This window comes from Poecilia latipinna, unplaced genomic scaffold (genome assembly GCF_001443285.1).
Source record: "Poecilia latipinna isolate Pla-1442-1.1 unplaced genomic scaffold, P_latipinna-1.0 Scaffold774, whole genome shotgun sequence".
Classification (NCBI taxonomy): domain Eukaryota; kingdom Metazoa; phylum Chordata; class Actinopteri; order Cyprinodontiformes; family Poeciliidae; genus Poecilia; species Poecilia latipinna.
The window spans coordinates 234,883-256,980 of record NW_015113390.1 but is presented as its reverse complement, the minus strand read 5'-3'; the positions used below and the strand labels follow the sequence as shown (position 1 = coordinate 256,980).

At 37.5% G+C, this 22,098-nt stretch overlaps 1 long non-coding RNA gene across 1 annotated transcript; it reads left to right on the top strand.

The window, feature by feature from the left end:
* Positions 1-447: 447 nt before the first annotated feature.
* LOC106955891 (uncharacterized) lies at positions 448-16,656 on the top strand. Its single transcript, XR_001426671.1, has 3 exons — positions 448-459; positions 12,317-12,323; positions 16,519-16,656. It is a non-coding gene; the product is annotated as an uncharacterized LOC106955891 (long non-coding RNA).
* The last annotated feature ends 5,442 nt before the right edge of the window (positions 16,657-22,098 follow it).

Below are 22,098 nucleotides of genomic sequence, written 5' to 3'. Positions count from 1 at the left end.
GCATTGAAGATAAAACAAATAAAAAATAAATGTTCTGAGAATCCCCCCTCAAAGTTTCTTTACAGGCTTGAATGAAACACATTCATGTTGTAACAAATGATTGGGGTTTAACCTTGATTTGCAAACATTATTGATGTTTAACTGTAATACGAAGTTTAAATAGCTGTTACCTGTTTATGGCTCAGTTGATAATCCATATTTGCGTGTAAAACCAATATCTGTAATCCCATCGCTGATGATGGATTTTAACACTAAATGTGAATGTTTTTTGCTAAACGTGTTTTCTTCTGTTAAAAACAGCCAGGAATGCATGTCAGTGCTACACCTGAACAAGGTTTCTGAGAATCTATGTTCATTTTAGTTCACTGAGCGATCTCACTGTAAGGTGACACACAGGAGCCGTTCTATGTAAAGACAAGCGTGTGTTTTGTTGTGATTTTCCACTGTGGTGTTTGAAAAGTGAATAAACTGTGGAAAAAAGAAATAATCAATCTGCACACAGAGTCAACAATCAAAATGTTCAAAGTTTTTCTTATTATTATCTTTTCAAAATATGAAAAGGTAAATGCCACCCTGAGCAATTCATGACCATTAGAGCCTCGACTGTAGCTGACCACTTACCTTCTCAATTTAGTAACAATTCTGTTTTGCAAACCAATTTTACGTAGCAAGGTTGAAGATTCATCGCTGTCACCGGCCTTCTGAGAAAGCTTTCATAGGGGCTCCTCATCAGAGCAAGAAAAGGCACTCCGAATAAAAGACGTCCTTGTGTAAAAAAGCAAACATGTCCTTCAATTAAAGTCGTATTCAGCGTAGACAGAAGTGAGCTGCATAACTGAATGAGAGTGAGTGGAATCAGCAAAGCATACAGGTCGGCCAATCAGAATATGTGAATAACTTGGCCGTTGGAAGGAGAGTTCAGCAAAAAAAAAATGAGAAGTCAACACCGAGATAAAATGTTTTGCCACATTTAGGGAGGAATGTTGTATGTATATAAAAGCTTATTCATGCAATTGTGCACTCAAATTCTAGCAGTGATCAGGGGAGTCAGATAAAGCACAGGCCTCGCATGCAGTCATTTTTCTGTTTTCTTTGCTGTCTAAAAAGCATTCAGCAAACTGCATGTAAAAATATTTGGGAATTTTTTGCAAAGCCCTTTGCGGAGCTTGGGGGAGGGGGGGGGGTGGACACTGGCACTGGTTTTACGCCTTTTTCTACTTTTCCCTTATTGTGGACACCCAGGTCTTATTTCCTGGAAGCTGTGCAAACAGCAAAAGGTATGCAGTGACATTTATTGGACGTAGGTGTATTTGTATTCCATCTCTTCCTTCAGTGTGTGTCAGCTTTTATGAGCTCACTCAGGCAAAACATTAAAGAAGCTCATTCTTTATTAATCTTCACAATGACAATTCAAAGCTTCCAATGTACCGACTTTCCTGTGTGTGCTTGCACTTTCCACGTTGAGAAATCAGGTTGCTGTCATTATTTTTTCAACAACCCCTGGCAGTTGGTCTATATGAAGTTTTGCATCGCTTTGGCTTTTCCTTTTCGTCAAATGGGACAAATAGGATGAATTGCTCTGCGTGAAGACCTGAAGTTTGGGGGGTTGCCAAGAAAATCAAGAGATCAACAATGACCTTCGAGAAGCACTTGTTGCTGCCCATCAACCTAAAAAAATTGTTTTCTAAGCCCATTTCCAGACAATTTGAGGGCCATCATTCAACATGGAGAAATATTTCTTTACAGATAAAAAAAAAAAAACATTTTTGATAATCACCCAGAGGGTGGACACTTGAAGCTGGAGATGTATTCCAAGGTCAGATCCTGCAGGCCACAGAGGAAGCATAAAACGTGCTTTAATACAGGTCAGCTAAATTCTTGACAGTTTATTATAAGACTAAAAGAAAAAGGGGTTGTTTGAAAGACTTGTATGGAGAGAATTTATATAGATATATATATATATATATATGCCTTCTGTGTACTGATTTCCTAAATACTAGTATAGAGAACTGTTTTGTCACTGACATTAGTAGTTTTGATTTTTACACATTTCATTGAATCTCTACAAAATGAGTAGAAATCCCAGCACCGGTGTAAGTCGGGGAATCTTCACAAGAAATAAACAGATAAAGTCCTTCATATACGTCTTCCATACATATCTTTATTGCTCATATCTCCTGCTGGACTAAAATAGTTCATGCTGCCAGAATCAGAACCAGCCATGCCAACAAACCAGCTTCTCTGGTTTGACATGTGCAACCAGGGATATAACCAGGGGTAAAGGGGAGTAAAAAAGTGGTTCTTGTTTTTTTTTTTTTTTTTTTTTTTTTTTTTTTTTTGCTGCCCTACTTTCAGGAGGAAAGGAGCTGCTGGCAGGTTTGGGATTTATTTATTTATTTATTTATTTATTTTATTATTTGTGCCAGCAGAGTGCAAATAAAATGAATAAAACACATTTTCAGCTTGAAATACCCCGCTAACTTTCCCCCCCCCAAGTAAAATAAAAAATCTCTCACCAGAAACCTTTAGTTAATTGAATGCTGTGTATTAGTGTGGTGTTGGGTTAGTGGTAGTGAACCGATGCAGGAAGAAGACTTGGATAACATTGCCTTGTTGTTTTGTTGCCATTGAAAGTAGGCTCAACAAGAGCAAATATGTAATTACAGCTAAATCAATACTTTTTAACTTTGCAACGTGACTAGGGTTTATTATTTAGTCTGCTTCGACACACACTTGTTTTTGCTTTTTATCTCAGCAACACGTCACCATCCAATTTTATATTCTTGAGTGTAGATTTAGTAGCATTATTCAATTTACATATGGTATTTCATTCCTCCTCTTGATATACCTAATGCAGTGAAGATGATTCAAATGTAAAAATAAAGAAAACTAAAAAAAACTCCCACTTCCAAACACTTGTAAAAAATAAATAAATAAATAAAAATCGCTGATAAGCATACGTGTTGATTAATTTTTGACTTTAAATGTTTCAGTAAAGTTCAGTGATTATTTAGCACACCCTGAACAGGGTGGAGGAGGTAGAGGTGAGGGGTTGAGATGGTCTCTATTCTAAGACATAATGATGGATTATGACTAAACCGGGCTGCATGGTGAAGTGCACAATCAGCTGAATGTAGGCCAGAGGCTGAGCTTTTCATAAATATGTATGGCAGTTCACATATTGTTGGGAGCCTGCGGTGAATTACAGATCAGCGCTATCAATTCAAAAATGCGTAGTTTTGCCGAGCTTCATTTCAAAAAGAGCTTGCTTGATGAGATGCAAATATGACAAAATAGTCTCAGAACAGCGGTCGTACCGTAAGTACCACACTTGACTTTCGGTTCGAGTCAGAATGAGTTCAAGTGAAATTTTGTCGCTGCGGCTTTCACCTATCAAAGTACGATTTTAAGAATCCTCCCCCCAAGGAGACTTCATTGCGCCATGATAAGAGACTTGCATAAGAAAGTTTGAGGCAGAAATCCTTGATAGAGGGCACTGGGGCAAAAACCAGGCAGCAGAATCAGCAGCAGGTCCTCCTAATCTTGGTTTTTTTTTTTTTTTTTCCTGTTTCAGTTCTGAAGCAATCACGCACCAGCAGAGCACAACAGTAATGCAATTAAGCTGTCTGTGATTTTTAATTAAAACTAAGAGGCGTGATTTGTCTAAAACTTTGTTTTGCCTTTCAGGCAGCACAAGTTATCATCATCTTAATGGATATGATTATAGTGACTCTTGAAATAAAATCACATTATGATATTTCTAATATTTTCTAATAAGAAAGGTAAGTCGGACAAAGGCGTGGGTTCTGGTTTCTTCTTCCGTCTTTGACGGCGCCAAGCATCGTTACAATTAGGACAATACATTTAATAGATACATGAATTATTCAGCGGCGTGAAGCAGTTTCAGTGGGTCCAATCAATAGAACATCTGACTCTGTTGCTGAGGCAAAGTCCATTACAAGTTCTAATACATCTGAGGAGCTTCTGAACCAAAAAGCAATTTAATGTTTGTATCTCCTGGGACTCCACAAGAAAGCTCAAGAAAGGCCAGTAAACAAAGCGAGCACAGCAGCAACTCCGAGGAATGTAAGCCTGTACTGTACAAAACTTTTCACTCTGATATTGACAAAGTGAACATCAAAACTGTAGCTATTTTTAAGATTCACTCACAAGGTACATGATTGGATCAAACAGGTGGTCCAGAGATGAAAGATGAGAAAGCAAGACTTGCCCAACAGAAAACAAAATCCTCACACACACACAAAAAAAAACATCCCGTTTTTTGTTCCTTCTCCCCGGTTCCAATGACAGGAGGCTCCCATGATCAATTAAGACAGAAGGTCCTCAAAGTTTCAAAATTAAAAAGCTGTAACTGCAAACTGTTTAATATTTCATTTTAAGTTGGTATGAGTGGAATCTTGCTATAAAAAACCCAAAAACTACGTTCTAATTGATTTTATAGATCAAACAAGAAGGAAACAAAATTTACCTGTTCAAACGTATTTTATCTGAAATAAACAAAATCCCCAATGAGTTGCAAATTGGAAGAATAATTTTTCATTATTTTTTAAAAATGTTTCTAAACATAAAATTTAAAAGTGTGGCAAGTAAATGTATGCAGTGTCCTTTAGTAGTATACTCTTGTAAAATACAGAGCAGGTTATATTGCATGACAACATAATTGCATATTGCATCCTTTTCTTATGTCATGCACCCAAATTAAAAGATTTTTTATTTATTCTTTTTACACTTTCCAGTCTAAGATTATGCTACTTCAATAAAAGATTCATTCATAGGCATTTTGTCTACATCTTTACAAGGGGAGCCAATAACTGTGGTCACCAATGTATATTATCTATCTGTAATGCAAGAGTAGTGTCCACGATGTGTAGCAACAACTTCCAGGACTTTGTATGGACCCGCTCCACAATTCTGAATCCTTATCTGTTTTAATCATTCTAGCTAAATCATTAAAAATATATACATTTCTATTTGAAAGCTTGTCTAACAACCCGAAATGGATTAGCCTCCCCTCAAAAGAGTGATGCAACTGTAGCGACACTAGATGGAAACTCAGATGTTGTGGAAGTTTAGTTTTAGTAAATTGCTCAACAACACCACCCTGGGAATTTCACCCAGAGATTATTACCTCTTGTTTAAGGCACACGGGTTCAGTTATGCAGGGATTAAAACATCTGAGACAGTTTCAAAATAATAAAAAAAAACATTTATTGAATTCTTTTAAAAATGTTTTTTAAAACTAATTTCTTTTTAAGAATGAAAAAAAAAAATCAAAGGAAATCAAAGAAAATGGAAGAGCTGCAGCAGCTGAGGTTAGCGGCCGGAGGGGGCGCTATGGGGACGACATCCACCAAACACAGCAAATTAAAAAAAAACCTTTAACACCAGACGCAGTGAAACAACCCAAACTCAAGAATCGCAGCACGCAGACGAGGAAGACACCGTCACCACGCCAACACCGCCACCGGACCTCAGCAACTGCAAACAAAAAACAGTTAACCAATATAACAATCTTAAAAAGAACAATATCAGCCCGACTAAATAAACAAAAGGGCTGTAAACAAAATAAGTAGAAAAATAGAAATCAGACAATACAAGTTAAAACATTAAGACCAGGCGTGGCCCTGCCACGCCACAGCGGGAGATGAAATGGGCGCGCCGATGCCACACCCCAAACAAACACCGCTTCAATGAGGGTGAATAACGCCGCCGCAGTCCAACTTTAGAACAATCGTGCAGAAATCCGGGAGATTAACGTAGACGGAGCAGAGCAATGCCGAACAGATCCGGGAAACGACCACCAGACGCAAGCCACACAGTGGGAGAACAAAGACGACAGCTCTCATGCCGCAGCTCCCTTATATACACCACGCCGTCGCCCACTTCAAGAACCGGAACTTCTCACCTGGAAGCTATTTGTGGGGAATTATGTATATTTCTATATCACTACATAGCCTCGTTTAGTTATCACCTTAATCGGGTAAATTGCATGGCTTTTTCATTGTTTGTGGTCTTATAGCCTCAGAAGACGGCTGGTGTATGTTCAGTGGGTTGTAGTGGTGCAGCACAGCAGGAGTAATGTGCAAACATACACAGTCATAATTTCCACAGATGCATTGGGAGGCAAGACATGTATTTACCTAAAATGTAGCTGTGTGAGAGGCTGTTGACAGATATAGATATGTTTTCCTGTAAAGACTGCTTTCTGTTATTGTACTGAGTAGCTCATGGCCTAAAGTAGTTATTGAAAAAATGCTGCATGATACATGCTGATCTATACCGCAAAGTTCTTTTTTATTTATTATTATTATGAATAATTCCTTGCTGCAGCCACAAATCAGCAACATATTCAGTGCGGTTTGCATTTCCTTATATCAGCAAATTACTTCCATTAACTACAAAACACCCAAGATCGATTAACTCTGCAAAGAGAAATAACCCCATTTGAAAAATTCAAATGTGAGCTCTGCCCTGAAGTGAAAACAATCAAACAGATGTATTAGTCAGTGCTCCTCCTACGTTCCTCTGCTGTTTCCCTTACGATTTTCACTTAACTCCCAAGGACTTGTGGTCTTTCTGGACCATCAGCCGCAGACATTAGGAACTTGTTAACAGGGAGATGAAAAATAATTCATCAGGGCTGACATCAAATCTTCAAAATGACAAGGCGTCTGCTAGATCTAAGACTTTATTGGCTGGGAGACGGATGGACCAGAGGGGTAATTCAAAGTGAGAAATCAGCCCCTGGAGAGTTAGATTCTCTTATTTCAGCCACAGTGAAAAATTTGTATTAGAAAATCGAACTGTTTTTCTTCACCGCTCTAATTCACAGTTGGCAGTTAGGCAACACACTTAACTGTGCAATCCAATTGCTTCAAATAAGATTGAATGTGATGGTAGTAAAAAAAACACAACAACAAAGAAAACAGTAATAATTTCTTTATATCTGAGTAATTTGTTGTCCTGCTTTCGTCCGTCTCTTACGACATAAGTTTCAAAGAAATAAATGCAGTCATTGGCCCTGTATAACCAATTATTTTTAAACATGAATTCGAGAATGACATGGCATATGGCACAGTTGTAGTGCTGAAGTCCTTAGAAGAGAAGATCAGTAGTTTGAATCTCAGTCAGGGCGAGCCTCCAGCCGCTTCAGAATCTGCATGAGGGTGAGACATACAGTCGAAGCCCTGCTGGCGAGGATGTCAGCTGGATTAACAAGGCCTGCATCAAATGTTTGGGGACCAGGACAAGCTGATAAGGAGATGACTGCTGAAAAAAAAAAAAAAAAAAAAAGACTTGGCAAAAAGAAATGCAAACTGTGGAACGCTAACATAGACAGTAAAGCTGGGGACACACTACATGATTTTTTTGGCAGATTTTTCACTCGGTTCCCAGTCGGGGAAAAGTCGGCTCTAGTTGCGGTCAGTTGGCATCCTTTCGCGAGAGAGTGGATGATGACTGGAGAATCGACCCGAGCTCAGTGGCAGTCAAACAAACATGTTACAATTATTATTTTTTTATTTCTTTACATGAATCTGGATGCAGGTGGGAGAGTGAACTGATTATTGATCATAAGCGCCTGTTGCTGACAGCCAATGCAAAAGAGAGACTGGGACACATTTTTTTTTCCACTTGAAACTATTTAACATTGCAGTCAGGGTTTAAAATGCACCAGCCTGGGGCTGGGTTTCCAGCTACAAAACTAAGCAGGCTGTTGATCCGTTTCAACCCAACTATAGTTAATTGACTACTGCAGATGAGAAATGAAGCTCATGTTGTCTGGTCCAATTACTAACAGTAAAGCAGCGTGTAGAAAGTAACAAGCATTGTGTTCGGTTTTTGAATCAACTCAAATGGAGTTGGGAGGGATGAACTGGCACTGGGGATTGGCCCAAGGCTGTCATAATTTAACCAAAAGAAATATTAGAAATAATTTTGCTTGACCATGATAGTCCACTGGTTGATTTTCTTGAAGGACTTTGGGCTAATTCAATGAAATCTCTCTGCCCTCCTTGGCCCACCCTTTCCTTCCCCTTTGACTAAATTAATCTTGTTATTTGAGATGAACGGACGTGGTGAGAAGTTAGTGGGAGTGGGTAAATTGCAAAAGCACAAGGGGGTGCAAGAAAAGATGGCTGAAAAACGTGCAAATTGACTCAGCAAAATGTGCCAAAACCACCAACAGGGTGGATGGTTAGCACACAGTCAGACAGACACTGGAATGACACAGAAGAGAGTTTTGATTTGTTTGTAATAACAAACAAACTCTGGTCCATTTACCATTGAACAAATGTGTTCAAATGTCTGCAATGTCTGCACCCACCTTAAATTTTAAATCCTAAACTAGCATGTTTCATTTGTTACTGTATTCACATTTTAGTCACAAGTAACATACCTTTTTGTAATGTCATCGCTTCTCTGTTACGTTCTTCTGTTGTTTTGTCTTTTACGTGCCTCCCGGTATAATGATAATAAAGACTGTTCTCTTATCCACTCTTGTTTTTACTTCACAGCATTTTGTTGTATAGTTTATCGCATTTTATTATACTGGCAACAAACCTTTTTCATTTGAACATATCCAATCAGTAAAGCAGAGACAGGATTTCAAGTATAGATGGGATTTGCAGTCAATGTGGTTTATGAGACTCAGTCAATTGCAACTTTAACAAGAATTTAATTCCTTTTAAAGATGCGATTTACATTTTACAGTAAATGGAGGTTAGGCCATGTGGTGATTAGGTCACTCTTGCTTACTACTGAGAACAGCTATATGGGGTTATTTGCTCTTTGTCTGGGACTCCAAAAATATTTTATTCCACTTCAAAATTTCTGGATGATTCCCTGTATTTTGATTGGCTGAGAGCACAGCTGGAAGAACAATACCAGCACACCAATCTTCTGATTGATCAGTTGTTTTCAGAGAAATATTCAATCTGATCCAGAGCGAGCTATCGTGGGGACTATGTACTATGTTTTCTTGACATACATTTTTACTTTTGTCTCAAAGGTTATCTGTTTTGCTGTGTTTAGATTCTGATGCTATCAGCGCTTTACTTTTTCTTTAATCAACGGTATTCTTAGATCTTAGATCAGTGCTTTTGTGCTTTTTGTGTTTCAATCTGCTCCAGTCAATCACAGCAGATGGTTGCTTACACTTAACAAGGTTGTGCTGAAGGTTGCTCCCTGTTAAATGATGTGACTAGTTCACACGGCAAGAGCTTTATGCCAATGTTTGTCCTGATTTCCCCTTCCGACAATCTCAGGGACACCCGGATTGTCAGGATGTCTCTTTAGAGCATCTAATGAGATAGTCCTGCCATATGTGGTGTGTTAAGAGTCATCCGGTCCGCTTGGAAGGACCACGGCAATCTTAAATCGGGGATATTCAACATGCTGAAATGTCCTGACAAAACGACAGACGAGCCTGTTAAATGTGACTTTTACCCAGTCAGAAAGTGAGGTGAGGGGAAGGGAGGCGAACAGAGAAGACAAACAAATTCGCATGCCACACCAAAATGTCCAGCGGACGCCTCAGATATCTTTTTTATTTGTATTTTTCTGCTAAACATAGTCCACAAACTATGAGCATTGCGTCTTCCCAGTCTGCCATGTTTGTTTATTCTGAAACCACTTTTGGTCTCGAGAGGCGTGGCGAGATTTTCTGTCTGTCATCTGAATGTTGGTGAGTGAAATCAGTTTGTGTGTGGCTGTACACTGTACAACCAAACCCGTTACACCTAAGAGTTTTTATCATCGTGCTCGGGGTCTATCAGGTTTTGAAAGTCAGCCGATAATTTTGAAATCTTGAAGCATGAACCAGGCAGTAGTTGTCTTCTCCACTTTTGTGACACACCTGTTCAGTGTAACGAATGTCTGTAAGGTTAATAACACCATCACCAGCACGACTAAATCCACTGTTGATAGTTGCTTATTCAGGAGGTTATATTGCTGCAAAGTCGCTGACTTGGTTTCCCTAAACAAGGAAATGTTTTTTTTTTTTAATCAACTTTTATAGCTAGGATTAAACCAGAAGATGTGTAATTGACTTTGAATCTGCCCGTCTGACTGGACTGAAAGGACTACCGGTATATATTTCTGCATGCAAACTGGCTTTTTTAAAGTTCCTTGAAAAGACATTTGTTTTGATTTGTTGCTGTATAAATAAACTGAACTGAATTTAAATAAAACAAGTTGCTCAGAAAACAAGAACTTCAGAAACACAATATCTGCGCACAACTCTCTACACACAGAGTGTCTTTTTTATCAAACTATCCCAAGAATGAGATTCATTTAAGACCTGCACTCTGTTCGATTTGTAACAGCTGTTATTTGGCGCAGCTGTATGAAATGCATGTAAAGAAAAACACCATCTCTTCCTCTGTAAATGTATTATGTCTGCTTCACTGATGAGCTGGCTGCCCACCTTTTGCAAAAAATGAATCATGTGATGATTATCATCAATTCCTATTATTCTGTGGCATTTAGAAAACAGAAAGAACATGATCTTCTTGTACGCTCCCTTCCTCACCTTTTCTCGAAGATTTATGGGTACTGAGAAAAAAGATGAGTCACCTGTACAAGCCAGCCAAGTGGAAGAAGATGAAATAGGCATATTAAAAAAAAAAAAAGTCAAATTCATTGTTGAATTAGATTTAAACAGAAAAAAAAAAGAAAAACACTAAACTCTGGTGTAGGAGATCTTCACATTGTTGAATATTTTTGTTCGATTTTAAATCTACACTTTGTATTATGTACACACTCTTTCAGTCAAATGGCATAGGGGGAATATTTATGCAGAACAAATGGAATGAAGTTTTTTTCTAAAATAGAAATACTTTGCATTCACTTTCAATCGCTGATTAGCCAATAGTTAATAAATAGCCAAGCTACTTCCTTCACAACAATCATTAAGTCTGGTGATCATCCTTTGAAGTCAAATTAAATAATAAAGTTCATAAATAACAAGGTTAATTTTTGATATAAATGTTAGAAGACATGAAAATGGTACCTACAAAACATGAAAGTAATACATTGGCTTTTGATGATGCCTACATTATAATTATACAACATCAGGATACAATTCCTGAAGTTAGAGGCTGAAATGTCTGCTTTGTAGATTCATGCATATCATGCATCATCATGCTGCGTTATGTCATTGCACACCTATTTTGTTTATGGAAATATTTAGACCTTAATTGTCTGAAATACCAGTGATTTTTCTCCAAAAATGTTTTGGTGTAGTGCATCTAAAAAAAAAAAACCTACAAATTTAGAAAATCTAATAATTCTCTACAAAAAAGAAAAAAAAAAAACTTGTGATTTGTGATTATCATGTCACACTACAACCACATTTATGTGGCAGGTGCAGTAATTTCCTTTGTGGGACACCATGCTTTGTTCACTTTGAAAGCTTTCCCTGTGTGCACAGAATGTGTAATTTAATGTGTTTATTCAAGGGACCTTGCACACATTCTCTTTTAATCACCGGTAAATAACAACCCCTGTCGTGCCATTGTGACATGACAGGCACAGTAATGGGCTTGTTTCACATTTATTCATTCGATTTTGGTCTTAAAAACTGCTTTTAAAACATTATCAAGTTTCTATGTGGAGGTGGAGTGGGGCTTTCTCTAACAAAGCCTCTTATTCAGAGTCCCATCTAAGAAGTCAATTACCACCATGCTGCGGGTAAGTGCATACAATTACTTAAGATTAAGCACAAAATCTTAATCTTTAAGGTCAATATTAGAGATGCACAGATCTGCATTAATATCTGTATTAGTTCTGATATTGAAAAAGATGATAGAGCGGGAATCTGTGACAATGTGCCCAATCCATAAAGGCAAATCTATTCAGTCTAATTTTATGCTTTGTGCTCTGAGCAATGTCATGCTTTCTTATTTATTTTATATTATAGAATTCCTAATTGCACTTTCTAAACCATTTGAAAAAAGTTTGTGTTGCATTTCATTTTTACCTGTTAGACCTGTGTAGTCAACCTATTGTTTTTGTCAGTGTCAGTCTTTATTATTTATTTTACATTGGCTGTTGTACTCCTAATTGCACTGGCTTAACAAATTAAAGTTGTGTCGTTTTTGCTTGTTTGACCAAGATTGTGAAGACATTGTTGTATTTGCGGGTGCTGTAGTGGTGCAGAGTTATCAAATAAATTTGTAATTCAGTATTAAAAAAACCCCAAACATTTTAAGTCAATTCAGCGCTTTTTAACTGTATCGGATCGGTATCGGCCGATACTACACCTCAGATATCTGTATCGTATTGGAAGTGAAAAAAGTGGATGAGTGTATCATTAGTCAATATAACATTTGCTGATGCAAACATACTATGTATTATATGCTTTACTTTCTACAAATGAGAAAAAATGACTAGCTTTACTGCTGCAGTAAAAAACGCAGCTTAAGACTACATTTTTTTGTTGAAATGGAACATTTATGCATGGAAATTAATTATTTTTCAGAATGCAAGAGGACTTTTGAATGAGAGATGTATAGAGTATTCAGGGACTTAATTAACACTCACACTATTGTTGTGCTCTGGGTGAAAATAGATAAAAACCACATCTTCCTGAGAAATGTTTCCCTTCACAGTCAAATATGATTCAAACAACCCTCATGTTGGCATTTCACAAGAGACAATATACCAAGCAATGGGCAAAAAGGAGTAGTTTGATTGTTCTGACTAGAATTTATAAGCCTGCTACACCGAAACCCTGAACAAAACTGAGCAATCTTCTGGATGAGAGGTTAAAACATCTACAAGAAATCCAGTTGCCCTCTATTCTGAAGCACTTGGGATTGTCATGTCCTGGAAGAATGAGAGTATACCTATGTGTCACTGCAGCATGTGCTACACCTTGGCCTGGCTTGAATCTGCTCAGAAAGCCTTGGCCTGTCATAGGCCTCTGAGTTAACAGCTCAGTTGTCTAAAGATGTGTGGCCTGTATAACTTCAGGAGTCTATAAAGTGTCCATATATGCCTGTCTCAGAGTTTCTAGTCATCATCTGGTCCAGATTCTGCAGATTTCTGTTTCAAAAGTATTTAAAGTGACTGAGCTCATAGCCAGTCAGTGATGAGCTGACTGGTCCTGTTTGTGTCCTTGAGTCTGCAAACAAACATATTGTTCCACTTGTAGAGTCAGTTGGCAGTTGGTGTCCTGCCTTGTTAAGAGTCTTATCTACTACACCGGTCCTGAAGCCTGCAGGTTTCCAGTCAGTCGCTAACACCTCAGGGTTAGCGACTCACTGTTCTGTATGCTGCCATGCCAGTTCCCTGAAGGGTCACTGGCATTTCCTGTTTGGTCACTTTTCATGCTGCCTCCTATAACTGTGTTTTCAGTGTGCTCAGTTTCCCTTGCTGTGTATTGTCTCAGTCTTTCTAATCCCATAACAAAGCAATCAGGAAACCTTCTTTGTACGCGAGCATTGAAGCACTACCAGCTCGTTTGACAGCTGTTCCTCATTCGGCTTTTTGTGTTTGAAACTGAGGCATATGGGTTCCGAATTTTCTGTCACAGAATAAGTAAAATATTTGTGAATGCATTTCAGTGAAAAAACGTGATTCATGTTTGCAAGGAACTGAACTGCTTTAATTTAAACTGACAAAAGGGTCAAAAGACACTCCTTCTCACTCTGGTGAGGATAAATAATGCTTATCTAGTTATGGTAATTGTAAACCTGAGAAACTATCTTTCATTTTATGTGACTAACCTTTTCTGTAAGGACTATGGCAGTTTTATAAAAATGCATGAAGGCCATCTTGAGACTTGCAAAGCAGTTCTCCACTGATTGATTTATTTGCACTTCTTAGAAAATGTTGTCAGCAGCCTCAAGATTGCATAATTTTCAACTAATCCATCAAGAAACAAACCAATCTACAAAAACCCTCATTTTTATAAATGTAGTCATAAAAACTAGTGTGTAAGAAGCAGATAAGCCTGTATTTTGGATTTCTGACAATAAAACAATTCATTTTCAAAATAAGACGTTTTAAAATTGTAAATTAATACATTGTAAATGTATTTTCACTTTGGAAAAGCATAAATATTGCCATGATGTTTCCCAAGCTGTTTAAAGTTCAAATAATTTGTCTCTTATAATCTAATTATTGATGATTGATTGCCCACTTTAAATGTATAAATGTGTTGTGCATTAGCGTCAAGATATACTACGGCTACAAACTGAGGTAGACTGAATAAACATTTAATAGTCCCTTCTGCCCCACTAGCAATATAAGTGTACAACTCTTTCTAGCCATTAGGTGGTATTTAATTGAATTTTGTATTCCTCATAGTGGCCAAATGGAAAAGATCCAAATTAATCAGTCCTTACTTAAAAGTAAACTTCTGGCTTTGCTAGCTCTTCCGAAGCCAGAGTAGCCGTGTTCTGCTTCATACTCCTAGCCTCAGGCATATGTCAATAAAATAAAATAAAATAAAATAAAATAAAATAAAATAAAATAAAATAAAACTTCTTGAGATCACATTTGTCATGATTTCCAGGTTAGTCGGAATAAGCTGGAAGATGAAGCATATTGCTGCAACACATCTGTCAGAAGAACAGGTCTTAATCACAGTGGACAGGTCATCTCAGTTAAAAAGAGAAGCTGTGCACGAGGCAAAAGTGTTCCACATTTCTGTGCTCTAGAACGAGTGCTGTATAAATGTAACAACAATTAGGGGGTGGGGGGAAAGCTCACATGCATGGTCTGAGTTTACACCATATGTTGTTCCAAAAACATGATATCGCCAACAATGCAGATGATCAACGTTATCGTTCACAACACTTCCCTTTGTATCAGGAATGCTGCACACACTTCATATGTGAGCATTTACACTTCAGCTTAATGCTTCTGGGAAGATCTGCACCTTTGTGACAATATACATGTTCACTGTGACATATACTAAAATTTTTACAAAAAACTATTTCAGTCGTTGTTTAATACTGAACAATTCTCAGGATTATATAGGATGAACTGCAGTTAGAGTAATTCAATTATTTAAAATAAAATAACTGATATTAAGTCTTCTCTTTAAGATATCTACATTTAAAGGTCTGTCTGAGATTGAATGTGTGGCTTTCTCGTTTGAATTATAGCTCTGTAAAGCTGTAGGAGGAGACAGGAGGTGTGTCAATTTATGAGACAGTTTGACCTAAAGCTGGTAGTTAGGAGGTGGTGCAAAACAAGCCTGTATTTCTGCAGTGTGTTTGGAGATTATTGACTCCACCATTGATTTTTGGTGGAAAAAAGTCAATGGCAAATAAATTAGTATTCTTGCCCTAACACTAACGCTCTATTTTCATATACTTGTAGCTTTCCTCTTTTTGCCTGTGTATTTCGGTGCACAAAAATAACTGCCACATGTACAAGAATGACTGTTTGTCCAGAACATTTGATGTAATGTGAATAAACAGAATGCAAAAATCATTCATCACAACTTGATTGGTTCAGTGATGTTTAGTTGTAATTAGGCTCTGGCAGGCTGACAAATAGTCAAGAAAGGATTTTATTTCAAAACAATAAGAGTCATTTAATCAAACAAGATTATGTGGGTATGTAATACATTTACCTTATTTACTTCAAATTAAATAGTAAGCTTTGTGTGGTCCTTGGTATTAACAGTGATGACTCCACTTGATCTTCTTATGCCACTTTTCTGGTGAAATCAAGCTTTTATCTAACAGAGGTGGAATAGCTCTATTGTCCACATGTCTGAATACAAACAGAGTATAAAGATGGGTGAGTGAAATAGTCTGCTGCACTAGTCTGAGCCAATGAACTAATCATGTAAGGATAAAAAAAAAAAAAAAAAAACGGTGAAAAAAAATGTGGCAAACAAATTCTAGAATGTTTATTCATGATTTTATCAGAACGCTAAAAACATTGACATTTAACAGCAAAATATGTAAACTACAGTGTGGCACCTCAAACGCAGGAAGATTTATGTTAATGTGTGCGTTGGTGAGAAAAGACTCACAGCATATTCTATACTGTGAGAATACCTTATTGTGTTCAGTTCCTTTTGTTTTTCACTTCATTTATGAAAGTTGTTTCTCATTTTGCTTTCGTCTCATCTTGCCTCATCTGCTGGCTTGTAGCGCCTAGTTTTCAGTTTTAAGTCAGTTATTTTACCCAGCGCATACCAGAGATATCCATAAGTGGTAAATCCAAGTCCAGTCATAACTCTTTTGCCAGCTCCAAGTCGAGTCTTGTGTAAAATAAACATTTCCACATCAAATGCATGATATGTAGGGGTAACAGTGATTTGAAAACCTCGATTATTAAAATTCCTTGAGGCAAATTATCGTTTACAAATATAAATCATTTTGCTTATTTTAATTGTTTGGTCTGATTTGACCGCAGACAGAAAAATAAGATGTCTACTTATTTGCAGTATGCAAACTTCTAGTTTCAGTAGGAGCTACATGGTCCTGTTAGTATATTAATATGATTTCAATTTAGAGAAATATTTTTTGAAAGCTGTATGTAACCCAGTGTTAAAAACACAAGTAAAAAATGAATAGATGTTGATTTAATATCTTATTCTACAACGAGATTAAAAAGTAATAAAGTTAAAAAAAAAATATATGTTTGTAAATATGTTTATAAATATTGATAAAAAAAGTGCTAAAAATCTAAAACCTGTGAAATATCCCTTTAGTGATTGCTTTTAGTGACGGATTAAACAACCAATAACTGGCACAGTCTGATTTCACATCAGCCAATCAGGTTGATTGTCCCGCCCCTTTAACTGCGTCGCTGAGATTTAGCTCAGACTGCATCTAAAACCCTTGAGATCTGAGAGCTGACGGTTGTTCCGTAAATTGCCTGTAAGATTGCTTTAAATTATTTGAAGAATCCTGGAAATTGGTAAGACAATGTTAAAATAGTATCGCAGAATTTATAATTCAAAATAGTGAATCTGTTTTTTTTTTAATCAGATCTCAGAAAGCTTCTGTTCTAACAGCTGACGTACGGAAAAATCCCCTGTAGTTGTGTAGCATTGAAGCATCGGTGAGTAATCGCACGCGCTCAGCCGTTGGCCCAGTAAATTCGCTAAAAATTGGCTAAAATACCTAATAACTGTTCAAATTTAATACAATTGTATTGTAAACTTTATATCATTATTATTGTGTATGTTGTATTTTTTCTAAGTAAATTTACTTCTTTTTCTATTAGTACATATTTTAATATTTCGACATTGTCAATGTCATGGTACTGTAATGTGCTCTGATTACTTAGGAACTTTCTGTTCTCTGTAAGTCAGAGCTAATGTGGGTTTCTAATCCACATTTTGAATGTTAGATTTAGTGTTATAGATGTACTTTGGCAGTTTTAGATTGAAATTTGAATTGTTGCTTAAGCTTTGTTGATATTAGCATCCTGAATTTTAAGATGCTTTACTATGACCTTCTTCCAGGTCAGGTTTTTTTCTTTATGGTGCACTTTTGAAGCATCGTGCCCAGAGACATCAAGATCACCCCCACATTTATTTAATCTAAAAACAGAACTGAATGGAGAAAGAAATGAAAAGTGAACCTGGACACCAGCGGTCCCCAGAGCATTAAATGTCTTATTCTGCTGTTTGCTTTGTGGGGATGGTTATTGTTTTTGCTCAAAGTGTTGCACAAGGTCAGCTTTGGTGTTGCATTCAGCAGCTGGTGACACTAGAAAGGTTATCACCTCTGAGGGCCTGTTGAAACCAAAGAGGCTTATAGGCAGCTCGTTTAGTGGCTAACCATAAACGAGGTGTGTTTTAAGGTTTAAAATGTATGTGGAATCCCATGGAGATGTTTCCACATAAAGACAGTTACAAAGTCGGCCTTCTAACACCTGAAGAACATTTCCAGGATTAGAGGACTAGTGTCTCAGCAAGAACTAGAGAAACTCATCCATGGATTTATCTTTAGTTGCATTGATTTCTGCATCAGTGTCGTCGCAGGTTTGGATCAGCTGCAGGTTTGCAGCTGATCAAGAATGCTGCTGCATGTGTTCTCACTAAAATCAAGAAGATAGAGCATGTCACCCCAGTTCTAAAGTCCTTACACTGGCTCCCTGCAGCTCAGAGGATAAACTATAAAGTACTGTTGCTAGTTTATAAACCACTGAACGGCTTTGCACCACAATACATTAAAGACCTGCTGTTGTTGTATCAACCTTTCAGACCTCTCAGGTCTGATCTGGTCTGCATCCCCAGAACCAGGACCAAACGAGGAGATGAAGCATTCAGCTTCTTTGCACCACAAATCTGGAACAAGCTTCCAGAAAACTGCGAAACAGCTGAAACACTGAGTTCCTTTAAATCTAGACTAAAACCCAACTGTTTAGAGTTGCTTTTAATCAAGAAACAATCAGTAATCGGAAGTACAAAATGTAATGTTGTTGACTGTGTGTTCTATGATTTTGTATTTTTGTGTTTTTACGACGTAAATCACTTTGAAATGCCTTGCTGCTGAAAGGTGCTATGCAAGTAAAATTTGATTGTTTGATTGATTCCACAATTCTGAAGCGGTTTCACGAAGTGTGACCAAAGTTGATAACATCGGTGAAAAAGAGGCATACACAAAACCTGGAACACTTCATTAGACTATAAACCAAAATTCAGATATTACCATATTTAGACTTTTAAATACAAATAGGTTTAGTCATGTTATGAAGGACATATATAAAATACAGGGAAGCTGCAAAGCATTAGTCTGATTTATGTGATGAAATTATTGGATTGAGGTGTCAGTATTCTATGTATTGTGTGTTACACAGAGATTCACAAAACAGGCACTTCTGTCATCTAGTAAGTGGTTGTATGACATTTAAAATTAGCACAATGCTTTTTAAAAAAAATCACTGCAGCTGGCTTCTTGGCAAATTGTGCAATCAGCTCCATCATATCAAGAACTGCAATCATCTACACAGCTGGGGTTCTCCATGAACTTCTTCCACAATATGTCAAGATAATGTTACAATTGTTTCCTTTTTTTCAGTGACAGTTGATTGTGTTTCTTCATCTTGATTGGATTCAACTGCATTGTCAACTGAAGTCGTTTTTATTTATTTTGTTGCCTCTCACAGGTGTGACTCACAATTGGTTCTGTGCACTAACACAACATTATAAGCCAATAAACAGCACAAAACGTACTAGTTTAAACAAGGCTCAAAAATCCTAAAGTGGCCCCAATTTATTGTGGCTGACATCATATTATTTGTCTCGTCTTTTACTGTCACAATATACTGAGAGTTTTAACAAATGTATCAAAAACATATTCTTCGGATGCATTGTGGTGCAGGTGTAAAGTGCATGACCCATATACGCAGGCCTCAGTACTCGTGGCAGCCGTCATAGGTTCGAGTACTGACCTGTTGACCTTTGCTGCATGCCTTCCCCCTCTCTCAACTGACTTTCTGTCTGACCACTCTCAATTAAAGTCCACTAGAACTAGAAGAAAAACACTAAAAAAACAAATAACAAAAAACATGTTCTTCATAAGCCCTTAATGCAGCTCTAAAAAATAACCCCCCCCCCAGAAATTAAGCTAATCTTTCTACATTTTGCAATACCTGACAAAAGGATGACAAAAACATGCATTTTGCTTATGTATCAACAGTGCTTGAAGTGGGGGATATACTCCCTTCTAAATTTTTGTTCATAACATCATGTCCATTCCTCAAAAACCCGAGGGTATATAACAAATTCTAAAACTTATCACCATAGATGTAATAAAATGACTGCACTGTGCAATAGTTATTTTTGAGCATGTTTACTTGGTATTTGTTTGCATAAAATAAATCTACTGTAGTGTATCTGTGCTAATAATAATTAGCGCAACAACAATGAGCAAATCCCATTGATTCTTTTCAACTTGCAACTACAATGTGATCTACTTGGGTATGTGACTTAAGCTCCAGATGTGAGCTACGACTTCCAAGACAAATCAGACACAGCATGAGTCATTGCAAGCTTCATGCTTATACTGATTGGCTCAGATTTAGGGAATCGGGTGAAGCATAAATCATGAGGAATGATGATTAGGTAAAAGTTAGACAAAAGGAGGGTTGCAGAGGACGATGTGAGGATATGTTGGGGAGTGATTGGTCTGTGATTGTGAAGCAGAATACTAGCATTTTTTTTTTCCCTAAAATTAATCTGAGGAAGGGAGCTGTATTACTGAATTGGTTGTGAAACAAAAGGGGGTCAGGTTTTGCTTGTGAAACAAATTTAAGGTGGTTATGGTTTGGTTTTTAATGTACAGGCTTATTTAAAAACAGAACACTTGGGATAAGAAAGTGTGTTACATGAAGGCTGCTCAGAGGAAAATACAACTTTGCCTAATCCCAATTTTGAAGCATTTATTGAAAACATTGTGTTTCTGTGTGGTGGCCAGACATTGCTATTTTACATTTTGCAACTAAGACATAAAAAGTAGGGTATATAGCTGAAAAATTTCTGAAGAAATTTAGATGTGCCAGCCAGTTGGTTGGAACCCAGCGTTCTGATGCTAACAATTAGCATCCATACTAATGTAGCATGGAAGAGAGAAAACCCAATGCATTCTACCAAAAATCCCTCAGATGTTAACTTTATTTATGAATTTTTATTTTTATTTTGTTTTAATTGAATTGTCTCTCATTTTTATCTTGAAATATCTTTTAATCAAAATTTATGTAATAATTTTGGGAAAGTTTAGTTTTGTTTAATTGTTGCGGTCGTAACCCGTGACGTCACTTCTTCCTTCACCAGAATAACCTTCCTCCTTCCCCAGACCACTCCTGGATGGTTTGGAGGAAGGTGAGTTTCTCACCGAGTTTCTGTCGACATGCTATTTAAAAGTTGCTGTAGATGACAAAATGCTTCACTATCTTTTAGCTAGCGTGTTTGTATAATGTTCATTTCAGTTTTTATTGGCAGAGGATGGAAAGTTTTGTCGAGTGTTGGACCTTAGAGTTGCAGCATGTGTGTGAGCTATGCAGCGTGCTCTTCCCACGCTGTGCAGCAGGATTTTTTTTTATCTTTTATCTTTGTTATGGGCAGGTGGACTGATGTTTACTGAACATTTTCTGTGCGGTTGAAATGTTCTGTTCTGTGTAAGTATGTTGTGCTTATCTGTTTTGTTTTTTTTATTGCGCTTTCCTGCTCATTTTTGGAATTTTATATATTTTATTTTCACAATATACACATTGTTATGCATTTTGATTATTGGTTAGAGGTCAGCCAGTGGTTTGTGTTTTTTTATTTGTTTTAATCTGTAACATAATTATTTATTAGCACATAATGCTGGCATATAAGAGCAGACCATTCCTTGATGCTAAGGAGGAAGGTGGACTGATGTCGGCTGACCATTTTCTATTCTGCTGAAATGTTAAATTCCATTCTCTCCAGAGAATGCTAACCTGCAATTCTTGAGGTGTCTAATTCACAACGCAGTGTGGTTCGGCTGGAGTTACCCCCGGACCGGTTACACTAAGGCAGTGGTTCCCCACTGGGGGGGCCCACTTTTTCTCCTGGGCCCCCCCAATGGTTTCCAAACTATTTCTATTCTTAGAGACTCCCTGTTATACTCCGCCCCGGCTCCAGACAAACAAGGAGGAGGGGGTGGGGATCAACTTTTTGGGGGGCAAAATGAATTGTAGCTGAACACAGACAACATCAGTAACCTACAAGCTACTTGTTAACAAGCTTAAGGTGCTGTATTGATATTAGCTAGCTAGTCATCTTTTAGCTAACTTTACCTGCATCCAACAGCTTTACTCAACAGTTTGTTAGTTTGGGGGAAATTCTTTGAAAAGTTCTTTGCGTTTTGCTGGTTTGCTGCCATGACTCCAACACACACCTGCGTAGCTCCGAACAGCAGCAGCAGGTCTCCTTCATTGCCGTACAGGTGTAAACCCAGCGTGAGCATCATAGCGCTCATGTTGCGTGTAAAGGCTGCTCGGAAAAACAGGTTACGACATGTTAACGGATTAAACAGTTTTAACTGCTGATAAACGTGACAGAGGACACAGATATGGGAAGTGTGGAAGCCCCTACTGTATCAAATTGACAGAGGAATAACAGAGAGTTGGCCA